At 41.6% G+C, this 15588-nt stretch overlaps 1 protein-coding gene across 3 annotated transcripts in view; it reads left to right on the top strand.

The window, feature by feature from the left end:
* The window catches only part of LOC127650363 (major histocompatibility complex class I-related gene protein-like), a 78244-nt gene that overhangs the window by 52060 nt on the left and 10596 nt on the right, over nt 1–15588 (top strand). The window lies entirely within an intron of this gene.

Genomic DNA, 15588 nt, shown 5'->3' on the forward strand with positions numbered 1-15588 from the left:
GGGTACTCAAGTTCAGATGCCAAGGGGGCCACATTTAAACCACATAAAATGTGAAGGGCCACAAATTAGAACTTGCATCGTAAGATTTTATTTATGACAATATTTACCGTTTTACTTATTTAGAAATGCAGTTTATTACCTGTCTTGCTAGTCTTTGTCCTATTTAAAGTAATACTGAACATGAAAAAAAAATCTGGAACAAAAAAGTGGAATAACAATTGTCTTGCAATATTAAAGCAAAAAATGAGAAATGTATGAGGAAAATCAAAATACAGGCTACTTTCTAAGCCCTGATAAAAAGTAGTCCTTGTTCCTAGTGGGAATTCTGAGTCTGAATTCTTTTTACCAGTGATTTCAGGTCAGCCTGTTGCTCACTGGTAGCTGCTCTAAGACAGTCTGTCAAATGTCTGTCAGTTAAACGTGAACGTTGCTTTGACTTTATTATTCCCATTGCAGAGAAAGCACTTTCACACACATATGTAGATCCAAAGCAGGTCAAGATTTTTAAAGCACACTGACTTAATGCAGGGAATGTGTCTTTCAGAACACACTTTGTAAACATGTCAGTAAAAGTGACAAAAAAATAAAAATACTTCTTTTGGCCTGCTTATTCACAACGAGTACAAATAGCAATGCAGATCAAGCACAGGCGAAGCACTGATAGGCTACTTGGACGCATAGATATCATGCAACACCTGAAATAAAGCTTGCCACAAAGAACCGGCAAAAGTAATGATTATGCATGAAACATTTGAATTGTTTATCAATAAACTTGTTCTATGTCAGTGGCTGCAAAGATAAAGTTGACGATGCAGCGCATATAGAAATGCACACTTCATATGAATTAGCAAGCAGAGAGTAGGTCATTTCTTTTAGTTTTTAATTGTTTTGTTTAAAAGTAGATATTTAAAGATTTCTATAGATGACAAGTAGTTTATACGCTGAGTTTCAGATAATTTATGAGACACGTTCCAGTTCACGCGCTGGCGCCTCCATGTCCTGATATTGTCTACTATTAGTTTCTTCTTATTTATTAATCCAGGCAAATTTGTTGATGAAACATTGATTAAAATGAAGATAAAATGTATACAAAACGAAATCTTCAAGCAAAAATGACATTCGAAGATCACTAATAATTATTTGATTAGGCCTATTATTCGAAAATCGCACCCCTCCACCACATGCACGTGCAAATGCATGTATAGGACACACACCAGAGCATGTGAGCAAAGCGGAGCGGTGCGACGCTTATAAGTTAAAAAACTTAAACTTATAAATGTTGTTTTTTAATATCATCTATGTTGATTATATGAAAAGGGAACCCATGAGATGAGTAAAATAGGATCATAAGGTGACCAATATATCGGAGAAAATTTGGAATGGGTCAGACATCATTTTTACTAAAGTTTTGTTTTGGAGAAAGCGAATTTCTTTTTGTATACATTGTATCTTAATTTTAGTCAATGTTTCATCAACAAATTATCCAAAACGTCTGCGGTATACATGTAGGCTATAGCTACCTACATATATGTCACACGGTCTAATATTTGCGCAACCTTTGAGCTCAAATTATAAAAAAAATGCATTAATTTTTTGCATGACGCGGGCCATAAAATGAATGCCGACGGGCCGGATGCGGCCCGCGGGCCGCCTGTTGAGTACCTCTGGTTTACATGAATGTAGCTTCTAATTATATTAGAGGAGTTTTATTTTGGAGAAGGAATATACATCTGTTCAAACACATGCTTATGATTGGATGCTGTCTCTGGGCTTTGGAGTTGTTGTCGGTGCTTGGCTGTTTGTTGTGCCCAGTACCGCCACTCCCTATAAGCAGACTACGCAGTCTGCGTAGGGCACCAACTCCATAGGGGGGCACCATCTTACCCTAGGAGGACACCAGAAATTCCACCGGCTGCACTTTCTCGCACGTTTAAAGTTATTCAAGGACCCGAAAGCAGTTGCGGAACACAGACGATCGCTTCGCTCTCATATCACGCGAACCCTATGTTGAGGAGCGTGAACTGGAAGAATCGAGATGAGGAACAGTGGCGGAGCTATGGGGTGGCCATTGGGTTGGCCAGGGGTGGCCGTGGCAACCATGGACAGAAGCCTGACCACCCCATTGGCCACCCCACTCGCAATTGCTGTTTTAGTCATTTTTTATGGTCCATTTTTGGCACAATTTAGTTCTTTAGAGGGGAAATCATCTCTGTACAAATGTACAAACTTAACGCACACTAAGGTCGCCAAACCTCTCTGTCCTTGGTGTCATTGTATCCACTTAAACCCCCGCCCCCTCAGTCCAATGATATAAAAATGCTGCCAAAATATTTCTGATTGTTTGCCCCTGCCTGGCCGCGCCTTTGAAAAACTCCTGGCTCCACTCCTGATGAGGAAGTCTTGAATAAAAGCTGCTGAAGCTGGACAAAATAGTCATAGTATATATAAATGTGGCAGGGCGGAGGGCGGGGCCGGGTCATGATTCTACACACCCGGTCCCTTATCAGGCTAATCAAGCCTCCCAGAGGGATAAAGGCCGACTGCGGAGGATGGTGCAGGAGAGAGAGATCGTTTACGGACATGTCCGTCATGTGTGTGTTTTGTCTTTTGTTTAAGTTTATCATTAAAATATTATTTACATTGCCAAGCCGGTTCTTGCCTCCTCCTTCCCATTGAACTGCATTACACTAGTATAGTATGAGTCAGAGGAAGAAGCCGAAATGAAGGTAGGATGGACACAGGTGGAGGTGGAGATGATAGTGGAGGGGAAATGGAGAAAGGGAGAAATTCAAAATCATAGTGCAATTTAAAGAGGGATACAGTTTAAAAGGTGTAAACTCAATTGCATTAACAAATGAATTGAGGATACAAGTAGGTGAGATCAGGTGTGCTAAAGTATTTCAAGATGGGGCATTGATTGTGCTATGTAACAGTGAGGAGCAGAAAAATAAAGTGATGAAAATGAAGGGTGTGTGTAAGCAAGTGATTATAAGTTGCAAACAAGTAGGTGATACAGCTTGGGTTAGTGGACTAATCACTAATCACTTTTTTCAGGTCATGCCCCTTTTGAAACAAGAAAAACTTTTGTGCCAAATAAGCGCCATTAAAGTCATCCATAACAATCGTGCCTTAGATTTAAAGACTTCTGAAGCCATTTGATAGTGTTGTGTGAGGAACAGACCGAAATTTAAGTGTTAATTCACTTCGTCACTCATTTAAAACTGGCGCGAACACAAGAATGACCTTGTTTACCTGACCTGACATCAACGCTTTGGGCTGTCAAGAGCTGCCTGGCATAAGTTTAAACAAGGCAGGAGAAAAGGCAGTGGAAAAGAAATTGCGCACATCGGTTCTTATGTGTATTTCAGAATTTTTGTTGAATGTGTGAAAGTGAATTAAATGACGGGTCAGTCTTCTGCAGCTCTTGAGTCAACAGTACACTGATCCGAGGACAGCAGCTCTTGAGTCAACAGTACACTGATCCGAGGACAGCAGCTCTTGAGTCAACAGTACACTGATCCGAGGACAGCAGCTCTCGAGTCAACAGTACACTGATCCAAGGACAGCAGCTCTCGAGTCAACAGTACACTGATTCGAGGACAGCAGCTCTCGAGTCAACAGTACACTGATTCGAGGACAGCAGTTCTCGAGCCAACAGTACACTGATTCGACGACAGCAGCTCTCGAGTCAACAGTACACTGATCCGAGGACAGCAGCTCTCGAGTCAACAGTACACTGATTCGACGACAGCAGCTCTCGAGTCAACAGTACACTGATCCAAGGACAGCAGCTCTCGAGTCAACAGTACGCTGATCCGAGGACAGCAGCTCTCGAGTCAACAGTACACTGATCCGAGGACAGCAGCTCTCGAGTCAACAGTACACTGATCAGAGGACAGCAGTTCTCGAGTCAACAGTACACTGATTCGAGGACAGCAGCTCTTGAGTCAACAGTACACTGATCCGAGGACAGCATTCCTCGAGTCAACAGTACACTGATTCGACGACAGCAGCTTTCGAGTCAACAGTACACTGATCCGAGGACAGCAGCTCTCGAGTCAACAGTACACTGATTCGACGACAGCAGCTCTCGAGTAAACAGTACACTGATCCGAGGACAACAGCTCTCGAGTCAACAGTACACTGATCAGAGGACAGCAGCTCTCGAGTCAACAGTACACTGATCCGAGGACAACAGCTCTCGAGTCAACAGTACACTGATTCGAGGACAACAGCTCTCGAGTCAACAGTACACTGATCTGAGGACAGCAGCTCTCGAGTCAACAGTACACTGATTCGAGGACAACAGCTCTCGAGTCAACAGTACACTGATCCGAGGACAACAGCTCTCGAGTCAACAGTACACTGATTCGAGGACAACAGCTCTTGAGTCAACAGTACACTGATCAGAGGACAGCAGCTCTCGAGTCAACAGTACACTGATCTGAGGACAGCAGCTCGCGAGTCAACAGTACACTGATCCGAGGACAGCAGCTCTCTAGTCAACAGTACACTGATCCGAGGACAGCAGCTCTCGAGTCAACAGTACACTGATCCGAGGACAGCAGCTCTCGAGTCAACAGTGCACTGATCCGAGGACAGCAGCTCTCGAGTCAACAGTGCACTGATCCGAGGACAGCAGCTCTCGAGTCAACAGTGCACTGATCCGAGGACAGCAGCTCTCGAGTCAACAGTGCACTGATCCGAGGACAACAGTTTTGCAGATTATATCTGAATTGAGATGAGCTGGATCATGGTTTCTGTAAAAAAAAAAAAAAGGTGATTTGATTAAGAATAGTATTAATTAGTAGAAAAATGAATCACTTTTTATGCTTTAAACATGTGTAGAACGTACATCAGTGATGTACATTATTCGTTTGTATATCAGTGTCAGTATTGGGTGCTTTAGGTGCAAATCTTTAATGTAGGATGTATTGTAAGATCACTGAATGAAACACTGATGACAATAAACACCCTTATTATTATAACTAATTAAATATAATCAGCAATATGGCCTTACTTATGACTTTATTGAATGTGTTTGTGCGTGTTTTCTACAACGCCGGCGTATTAGCATTATATATAGTGACGTCATTACGCGATGATGTAAATTAACGGATTAATCATTTTTTTTTAACAAGTTCATTGAAACGAACCGTCCAAAAGAACCGGTTTGCGGAAAAGAATCGGACTTCCCATCAATATCCAAAACATGAATGCAGCTGCAGCATTTCATTTTCATTGTTTACGGCGCACACGCTAATTGTGTACAAATTTCAGATTGTTCAGGTTAATTTTGTGCCTTTTGAAAATGTAATACTCAGTTGAAATTACTACTATGTAGTATCCTGGAGTCACCACTAGGTGTCATTGTATTACAAGTGTTGTGTTCTATCCTGAGAAAGGAGTTGAAGAAGATGTGCCATGCGGGATGCAGGCAGTGTTTATGTCGGTTGCTGTGCTGTTGCAAATAGAAGTAAAGAAACCCTTCAACTCTATATTCATGTAGTAGTCTTTATTGTAGTGATTCATAGTGAAGATACTACATTATTGGCGACGAGGATGAAGCGGAAAGTCTCTGATGACAACGGATTGAGGATAAAAAAGGGAGGATAGTGCTGATAACTGGTTGTGGGGGAAACAGAAGAATCTAAAGGATAAAAAGAAGAAGATTAACCATGGCTACAGGAACTATTGGATCACTAGCAGCATTTGATGCAAAAGCTCAAACATGGGAAGAGTATTCTGAAATACTGGAGCAATTTTTCGTGGCTAATGGAATCGAAGATGAGGGTAAGCAAAGAGCTATTCTCATAAGTGTTGTGGGACCACAAACTTACAGTGTGATGCGAAATCTTCTTAGCCCTACAAAACCAAGTGAAAGGACTTATCAGCAACTGGTAACGATGCTAAAAAATCATTTCAATCCTCAGCCAAGTGAAATTGTACAGAGATTTAAATTTGATTCGAGAACGAAGAAGCCAACAGAGACTGTGACAGAATATGTAGCAGAGTTGCGTCGTTTAGCACAAGATTGTAATTATGGAGCAACTTTAGACCAAATGCTGAGGGATCGACTTGTTTGTGGAATAGTTGATGATCGGATTCAGAGAAGGTTGCTCTCAGAAGCAAATCTGACATTTGAAACTGCTTTTAATATTGCAGTTGCCGCAGAAACCGCAAGCAAAAATGTGCTCGATTTGCAAAATAAATCCGGCGTACAGGCATGTAACAGCATCATGTTTAAAGCGAGGAAACCTGATCACTGGAAAAAAGGAGAAACTGGTGAACAAAAAGAAGTCAGAGAATGCTACAGATGCAGTGGGAAAAACCACAAAGCCAACGACTGCAGATTTAAGAAGGACAAATGTTATGTGTGCGGGAAAATAGGTCATATCGCCAGGGCCTCTCGCAACAAAAGCAAACAGAGAGGACATGCAATAACTGGAAAAAGTGAAAAAGGAGGGCGTCCACATCGAGCATTTAATGTAAGTGAAAATAATGACAGTGATGAAGCTGAAGAAACATTCACTTTGGCATGTGTAAAAACTGATGCATTGACGAAAGTGAAACCCCTCACTGTTGAGTTACTTGTTAATGCCAGACTAGTAAACTTTGAGATTGATACAGGTTGTAGTGTCAGCCTTATGAATGAAGGAATGTACAAGGACATCTGGAAAGACTCAGCAGCTCCCAAACTGAGTCTGACAAAACTCAAGTTGAGAACGTATACAGGAGAGCCTTTAGAGATAGTGGGTGTGGCTGATGTACAAGTAAAATACCAGCATCAGGAAGAGAAAATGCCACTTGTTATAGTGAAAGGAACAGGACCATGCTTACTAGGCAGAGCGTGGCTTGAAAAACTCCAACTGCAATGGAGTGAGATAAAGCTGGTACAGTCGGAAATGATGACGTTAAAACAGGTGCTATCCCAGCATGAGGAAGTGTTCAAGGAGGAGCTTGGAACATTAAGGGGCACTACTGCTACTCTTCATGTGCCGACTGATGCCACACCAAGGTTTTTCAGACCTAGATCTGTGCCATATGCCCTGAAAACAAAGGTGGAGGAGGAGATTAATCGACTGTTGCGTGACAAAATCATCTCACCTGTTAAGTATTCAGAGTGGGCAGCTCCTGTTGTTCCTATCTTGAAACCAGATGGCAGTATAAGATTATGCGGTGACTACAAACTCACAGTCAACAGAGTGTCAACTTTGGAACAGTATCCAATACCAAGGGTGGAAGATCTTTTTGCTCTATTGGATGGAGGAAAACAGTTCACAAAATTGGACATGAGTCACGCATACCAACAAATCATCATGGATGAAAGCTCCAAGAAATACTTGACAGTGAATACACAAAAAGGGTTATTCACATATAATCGTCTGCCCTTCGGAGTTGCTTCAGCTCCTGCTATCTTCCAGAGAACAATGGAGGGATTGTTGCAGGGTATTCCTGGAGTAGTTGTTTATCTGGATGATATATTAGTGACTGGTGGTAACCAAGAAAATCACTTGAAGACCCTGGATGAAGTGCTGTCGAGACTGAAAGAAGCTGGTTTGCGCCTGAAACGAGGAAAATGCGTGTTCCTGGCAGATGAGGTGGAATATTTAGGCCACAAAGTAGATGCAAAGGGCCTACATCCTATGGGAATTAAGGTGAAAGCCATTGAAGAAGCACCAGACCCAAGGAATGTCACAGAACTTAAAGCATACCTGGGGTTGCTGAACTATTATAACAAGTTCCTTCCAAATCTGTCAACGCTGCTAGCCCCCCTACATCTGCTGCTGAGAAAAGATGTTCAGTGGATGTGGAAGAAACCTCAAAAAGAAGCTTTCGAGGAATCTAAAGCTCTACTAAAATCAGCAGAGGTGCTATCGCATTACTCATCAGATTCCGAACTGGTTCTGGCTTGTGACGCCTCCCCATACGGGGTTGGTGCAGTGCTCTCGCAGCGTAGAAAAGGAGAGAGTGTGGAGAAACCCCTTGGGTTCATGTCAAGAACACTAACGTCTGCAGAGAAGCGTTATTCACAGTTGGACAAAGAAGGCTTAGCTGTGATTTTTGGTATCCAAAGATTTCATAAGTACTTGTATGGGCGTGCATTCACAATTTGCACTGATCATAAACCCTTGATCCATTTGTTCAATGAAACGAAGGCAGTTCCTCAAATGGGATCACCCAGAGTGCAAAGGTGGGCTATGGTGTTACAAGCATATCAGTACAACATTGTGTACAAGCCAGGAAAATATCACCAAAATGCTGATGCTCTAAGTAGACTCCCAGTGCCAGGTGAGGGAGAACCTGATGACACTAATGATCAAGTGCTGATGATGGACTTAATGGATGACTCACCTGTAAGTGCCAAACAAATTCAGAAGTGGACATCACACGACATAACACTCTCCACAGTACATGAGTACATATTAAAGGGTTGGCCTGAGAAGGTGGAGCCACAAGTGTTACCGTACCATCACAGGAGAGATGCTCTGAGTGTCAAGGATGGATGTGTGATTTGGGGAGCGAGAATCATCATACCATCACAAGGTCGAGCGGCTGTATTGAAACAGTTACATCAGACTCATTCCGGTATGTCAAGAATGAAGGGTTTGGCTCGATCATACATGTGGTGGCCTGGTATGGATCAGGATGTAGAGAGAGTGGTTCAGAATTGTGAGAAGATTCTTACTTGCTGTGCTTTGCATAACCTTTGTGAGAGTCACGGAGAGGACTATGACAATGACTGGGATGCACCTGCAGCAGCAGAGCCTGTGGTGGCAGTGGCACAGGGTGTTGAGGAGGAGGGCAGAGATGTACGAGAGGGTCTGATGCGTTATTTTAATTGCTAAATAAATACATTATCATTAAATATGTTGTCTCTGCTGTTTTTCATTAAAGGTTATCACAGTATACAATCTGAAAATACTTGTTCAAACCCTTGTAAAAAGCAAACCATCAAAAAAGACACTGTTTGTAATAAGTTTCAAAAAGGTTTTATTTAAACACGCATACAAATAGAAAAAAATATAATATTAATATAAATTCACACATCCAACTATATACATATGTTACATGTAGTGCAAACATTTAATTAAAATAAACAAAGGGGTTTCAGTCCAGGGGCGTTGGAACAGCATCCCGCCGGTTCAGTGCCTAGACAAGCTGGCTCAGGGTTCCCAGAAAGGCCTGGTTGAAGGACGACATTGCAGCAATCCCCTCTCTCCTTAAAGCCGCTTCGAGCTCTCGGGCATGTGCTGCATCATCGAGTGCCATCTGTAAATGGCGCTCCCGCTGTGCCATAATAATAGTTTTGTAGGCTATATCTGTGCAAACTATTTAAAAATGGCGGAGTTATTCTGGATACTCCGTCTAGCGCGCAATGATGACGCAGTGAATAGTGACGATTCTCTCTGACCAATCAGCAGTCGGCATTGTTTTTACGTCACATTTTAGTATCGCCTCAGCCCACTCAGAACCTCGCCGGAGGTGGTACGAAAAAAAGTACCCGAAAGCAGGTACAGGTACAACTTTTACACAGTGGAAAACCAAACAAAGTCGAGTCGAGTTGAGCCGAGGCGAACTGGTACTGTGTAGTGGAAAAGCGCCAATAGATTTCACAATTGTAACATCACAGTCATTTCTTTTCATGAGGCAACGCCACCTTCCCTTCAGTCTAACAAAAGCGTTTTCAACCACTACCCGTGCTCGACATATTTTCTTGTTGTAGATCTGCTGTTCTACTGTCAGCCGTCCAGTGTCAGTGAATCGGTAGCTCGGTTGAAAGCCCAAACAGACGGTCTGCCGCGGCGACTTTGCAAAGCTAAACAGATCTGAAACACATAAACCATGCAGATTTTAGTACGTAATACTGGTAGCTATAAAGTTGATTAAATACTTTGCATATAGTATAGTATTTACACATATGCAAACGTTAGCTATGTTAGCATAATTTACCCTCTTGCGTCGGCTGTGAACAACCGGATTCGTCTCGTAGTCTGAACTCTGTAGTAATTCCCAAACTCTCCTGTTTTTTTCAGCAGTGTTTCGTTTTGCTGCCCTCAGCCTCTCGTGAAACAACGTTTGTCTTCTTGCTGTGAGAAACAGCCACATCCCGAGGATCAAAAACAGCATACACTCGATTTCCTCCATTGTCCTGTGTGTCGCGTATAAGATTACGTCACGGCAGTTTCCTGCGGTGTCGCTATGACGACCGGGTATTATTTGTGGCGGTACTGTCTGCAATGGAAAACGGAGCGAAAAGCGAGCCGAGTCGAGGCAAGCCGAGGCGAGGCAAGCCGAGGCGAGCTGGTACTGGTAATGGAAAAGCGCCAAAAGTTTCAGAAAGGCCCCTGCTCAAGCTCCTTTGCACCCGTGGGAGTGGCCGGGCTCACCCTGGGAAAGACTTCATGTAGACTACGCAGGGCCCTTCTTAGGAAGAATGTTCTTAATTCTGGTAGATTCTCATTCCAAGTGGATGGAAGTTTATCCTGTCACACATGCCACTTCCCAAATTACCATTGAGAAAATGAGAATGTGTTTCAGTACACATGGATTACCCAAAATGTTAGTGTCAGACAACGGAACATGTTTTACCAGTGACGAGTTTAAAACTTTCATGACGAGGAATGGCATTAAGCATGTAACGTCAGCTCCTTATCATCCTTCTTCAAACGGCCTAGCTGAACGTGCTGTTCAAACTTTCAAGGAGGGGATGAAAAAGATGAAAGGTGACACTGTAGAGACAAGAGTAGCAAGATTCTTGTTTAATTATAGAATCACTCCTCATTCAACAACCGGGTTGTCACCTGCTCAGATGCTTATGTCTAGAAAGTTGAGATCCACATTTGACTTACTCATTCCTGATGTGAAGTTCAAAATTCTGAAAAAGCAGCAGAAACAAAAAGAAGGCCATGACAAAAGCTGTAAATTCAGAAGTTTTGAAGTTGGAGATTCGGTGTACGTGAAGAACTACAGTGGGGGACCCAAATGGATTCCTGCAGTAGTGGAATGCTGTACTGGACCTCTTTCATACAAGACTGCTCTAGGGCATGGACAAACTGTGAGAAGACATGTGGACCAAATAAGAAATCGCCGTACAGACGAGATGCTGGAGACTGTACTACCCACAGAGAATGAACAGGACAGTGACACTTCTGCATTGCCTAGTGCAGATGTTGTTAATGCACCTGCAGAGAAGAAGATGTTTACCCTCGAGAAAGAAAAATCACCGGAAGTGACTGTTGTAGAAAAAGAGACTAAACCTACAAATCTGAGAAGGTCTGCAAGAGAGAGATGTTCACCGGCTCACTTGAAAGACTATGTTGCATAAGTCAATTCAGTAAAAGACAATCATTACATTATAACTGATAGTTCTTGAAGAGTTATTCTTCTAAAAAAAAAATGTTAATCATTAAAATATTAAGAATGTGGTTGTTACAGTGTTTAATTCTAGGAGTAATGTTATGGGTATTTAGCTAAAGAAGGAGGGGATGTAGTATCCTGGAGTCACCACTAGGTGTCATTGTATTACAAGTGTTGTGTTCTATCCTGAGAAAGGAGTTGAAGAAGATGTGCTATGCGGGATGCAGGCTGTGTTTATGTCGGTTGCTGTGCTGTTGCAAATAGAAGTAAAGAAACCCTTCAACTCTATATTCATGTAGTAGTCTTTATTGTAGTGATTCATAGTGAAGATACTACATACTATGACATCATAAGGTCTAGTTACCTCTCAGAATACACACTATAGCACTAGACTAATGCATATCTGTGATAAATGTATGTTTGCTTCTTTAGTATTATTCTCTCCACTAGGTGGCGCTCTGAGTTTAAATTATATTATTCCAAACTCTTTAAACTATGGAAATGCTGCCAGAAGGGGTCAGACTGGTCCCGCCTCAACTTATATCCTTGTCACGATGTCACGTGATTTCTCGGAACAGAGTGCAACTAAAGACAGGGAAATATTTGCTCTGCTAATGTGGTAACAACAGATACCCAAACCTGTTTGGCTACTGTGCTTTTCAATGTCCATGATGTGTTTGTTTTTTTGTTTAGTTTTTTTTTACTTCTAGGATGAAAGTGAAGTTTGAACAGCCCAAAAAGTCAGAAAACATGCAAAATAGCTGGTGTGTTACACTGAAAAGTGTTTACTTACCTGATCTGTCTCTTAGTAATTAACTAAATAATTATCCTGGCTAGTTTAAAATGAAGGTGTTTGTTTGTTTTAGGCTATTTTAGTATTTGCAATAAAATACTTTTATTCTGCATAAATACAGGCAACCCATCTTTAATGCTCAAATGTAGGTAATGCATAATTCACTTTAAACTTTGGAGCTCTGTATTGAAGTACTGTATGTCTGGTGTTATGGTCTATATTATCAATTGTTTACAATTACATCATACCAATGTCTGGAGAACAATATGCAGCAGAAGCAGTAGACTGCATCATTTCTTATTGAATAAGTGAGCCAGCTCTGCTTGATTTTTTCCCCCCATTCATTAATTTTCTGTAGGTGTAGTGTAGTGGAAGCTTCGGCCATCAGGTTTTTCTGGGAATGTGAAGTTTTCCTATATAGGCAGTGGCCCTCTGCTTACCAGATCAGTCCTTTCTGAGTCGTACAGGATAGATGACCACTCAGCTGGGTCAACTGGAGGAGCTGCTGATCCATGGTGTAGGCTGGAAGTTGCTAAGGGGGTAGATGTGACATCAATCCCAATGACCATATAAGTAGAAGGACCTATAAGGAAATTACATTAATAATTATAATTAGTAATATTAATCTCAGGATATTCTACAGTAACTGCGCAAATACAAAGGCTGCTGTGCTATTAACTTGCCACATCCACTGAGGTTGAAACAGACATGGACATGCAGGTGCTGGGAAGTGCTCCTGGCCTGCAGAGGATGGACCTGATGAAAGATGATGATAATAATAATAATAAATAAAAGCTAGCCATGTTAGATGTCATATTAGAAGGCAATGCAACTGTCTGTCAAAAACAAAACAAAAAGATCTCACAAAAGGCATGGTTTATCCATATAAATATATTGATCTAGGATTGTTGAAAACTCACCTGCTGTATCATCATCAGCTGTAGTACTGGCACTTGGGGCAGGTGGCATTGGTTGTGACTCACCTCCAAAATATTTCAACGTTTCATAAGAGTACATATTTGACAGAACAGAATGTTATTTTCTCAACACAAATTATTATACACAGCAGCAAGTCATCTGTACTCCTAAAACAACAACTGTTAATCTATAACAAGCTAACTGAGGCAGAATGATATTGGAATATAATAGCAAAGATCCCAAAATGGTAGACTAATGTAAATAATGTTAAGCTGTTATCTGTATATGGAACAGAAGCTTGTTTTTATTACAAAAATGTATACCCAGGAAAGTTATTTTTACACAAAAGACCAAAACTTTAATCTAAAACTAGCTTAAGTAATATGTTGTATTATAATATATTAAGATGTCAAGGCTATTTACGGATGTTTAGTCAAATGTGAACTTTCCTAAAGCAAGAAGATATGCTACCTAGGCTATGTTAACTAACTAGCCAGCTAACGTTTGCTCGCAACATAGCCTAGCTACTTAACATACCTGTCACATTCTTTCTGTTTTTTCTCTTCCTCTGTTTTCTTCTTTTTCCTTTTCTCTGCACCAGAGGGATATGTCATATTATGCTGCTGCCTCTTCCACCAAAAAAAATAGAAAATAGAAAAATAGATCTGTGGAGGAAGTGGCTGCTGCCACCACCACCACACTGAGCTCTGAGGCCCCCCAGGGCTGTGTGCTCAGTCCACTGCTGTTCACTCTGCTGACTTACGACTGTGCGGCAATGCACAGCTCGAACCACATCATTAAGTTCGCCGATGACATGACCGTGGTGGATCTCATCAGCAAGAACGACGAGTCAGCATACAGAGAGGAGGTGCAGCGGCTAACAGACTGGTGTAGAGCCAACAACCTGTCCCTGAATGTGGACAAAACAAAAGAGATGGTTGTTGACTTTAGGAGGGCACAGAGTGACCGCTCTCCGCTGAACACTGACTGCTCCTCTGCGGAGATCGTCAAGAGCACCAAATTCCTTGGTGTACACCTGGTGGAGAACCTCACCTGGTCCCTCAACACCAGCTCTATTACCAAGAAAGCCCAGCAGTGTCTCTACTTTTTGGAAGGCTGAGGAAAGCACATCTCCCACCCCATCCTCACCACATTCTATAGAGGGACTATTGAGAGCATCCTGAGCAGCTGCATCACTGCCTGGTTTGGGACTTGGACCGTTTCGGACCGCAAAGCCCTGCAGAGGATAGTGAGGACAGCTGAGAAAATCATTGGGGTCTCTCTTCCCTCCATCAAAGACATTTACATAAAACACTGCATCCGCAAAGCAACCAGCATTGTGGACGACCCCACACCCCCCTCACACAAACTCTTTACCCTCCTGCCGTCTGGCAAGAGGTACCGAAGCATTCGGGCCCTCACGGCCAGACTGTGTAACAGCTTCTTCCCCCAAGCCATCAGATAACTCTCATTCCATCTCAAATGTGTGACTTTCTTTCTTCTGCTGAATGCAAACAAAGATTTTATGAAGATTGTTTCAGCTCTGTATGTCCATTCTATGCCAGTAAATTGTGACCAAAACTCTGAAGCTACAAAAAGCACATAAAAGCAGCATAAAAGCAATCCATTCTACTCCAGTGGTTTAATCCATGCCTTCTGAAACTATCCAGTCAGTTGTGAGTGAGAACAGACAAAAATATAACTCCTTTTTCACAAAAAATATTGTCATCAACAGTCTCCTTGACGATCATGATTTTAAGCTTAAACATGCTTTTTGGAGCTTCAAAGTTCTGTCCACCATTCACTTGCATCTCACAATGCAAGACCTACAGAGCTGAAATAAAAAACAGTTCAATCTATGTCAGAAGAAAGTCAGTGTGACACATCTGGGATGGCATGATAGTGAGTGAATAATGATTGCATTTTCCTATTTGTGAACTATCCTTTAAGATGCAATGTGAATTCTGCATTGTTCAGATCAGTAGTCTCAACATCATCTTGCCTAAGTTCAATCAGTCATGATCTTGTCTCCTTATTTTACCTCTAATGTCTGCATCTGTGTGTCTCAGATGAGGACAAATTATAATTTTTAAAGATTTCAATATAGCCAAATGTTTAAATTTTTTAAACGATATATCACTGATTATTTTAATATTAATATATCTTCCTATTGGCTTGATTCTTGGTGTTTTTGCTGTTGTTGTCATCTGGGGTGTTGGTTACATGGTGTATCAGAAGGAAATGAGTGAAGACAGACACTTAAGAGTGTTAGAGAAGACAATGGAGGTCAACATGGAGGTTTTCCAAACTATGAGAAATATACAATTTAAATGTCATCATTAAATGTCTAAACAACTTTAAATACCATACATCAAATTTGGTGTTTTGTCGACCCTGTTTTGTGGGCGTTTGTTTTTTAATCGCAGTTGCATAAATAAAATTATCTACAACAAAACATTCAGATGTAAATAGTTTATGGGGTTACATTGAAGATCAGGGGGCACCTTATACCTTGA

This window comes from Xyrauchen texanus, chromosome 10, assembly GCF_025860055.1.
Source record: "Xyrauchen texanus isolate HMW12.3.18 chromosome 10, RBS_HiC_50CHRs, whole genome shotgun sequence".
Classification (NCBI taxonomy): domain Eukaryota; kingdom Metazoa; phylum Chordata; class Actinopteri; order Cypriniformes; family Catostomidae; genus Xyrauchen; species Xyrauchen texanus.